Source organism: Acyrthosiphon pisum, chromosome X (assembly GCF_005508785.2).
Source record: "Acyrthosiphon pisum isolate AL4f chromosome X, pea_aphid_22Mar2018_4r6ur, whole genome shotgun sequence".
In the NCBI taxonomy this organism is placed as follows: Eukaryota; Metazoa; Arthropoda; class Insecta; order Hemiptera; family Aphididae; genus Acyrthosiphon; species Acyrthosiphon pisum.
Genome location: NC_042493.1, coordinates 106930103 through 106930434, shown reverse-complemented (window position 1 = coordinate 106930434; position 332 = coordinate 106930103). Strand labels below are relative to the sequence as shown.

Sequence of the window (332 nt, the reverse complement as noted above, 5' to 3'; positions counted from 1 at the left end):
AGTGTAGTAGTCCGTGATTATTACCTACCATTTCGTGCGGAACCCGATAGTTGTTCGAAAAATGATAAGACATTTTTATCGCTAACCTCCTACATGTACACCAACGTAACCGAATAAAATATGTCTATTATTCGAAATAAAACCCATGATTAAATCCTACCTTCTGATTGGTTTACACATTTGGAGGGAAAATTTAAATTATTAATTATTATAACAAATAGCTTATAATATGTATATATAATATTATAATGATTAATGATAGACAATTGTGTCTTTTTTGGTTTTACAATTATTTTATCTTTTATGTGAAAAAAAATCTCTTTCTTAAAATC

At 27.1% G+C, this 332-nt stretch overlaps 1 long non-coding RNA gene across 1 annotated transcript in view; it reads right to left on the bottom strand.

The window, feature by feature from the left end:
* LOC107884899 overlaps positions 1–332 on the bottom strand; it is a 7480-nt gene that overhangs the window by 6703 nt on the left and 445 nt on the right. The window lies entirely within an intron of this gene.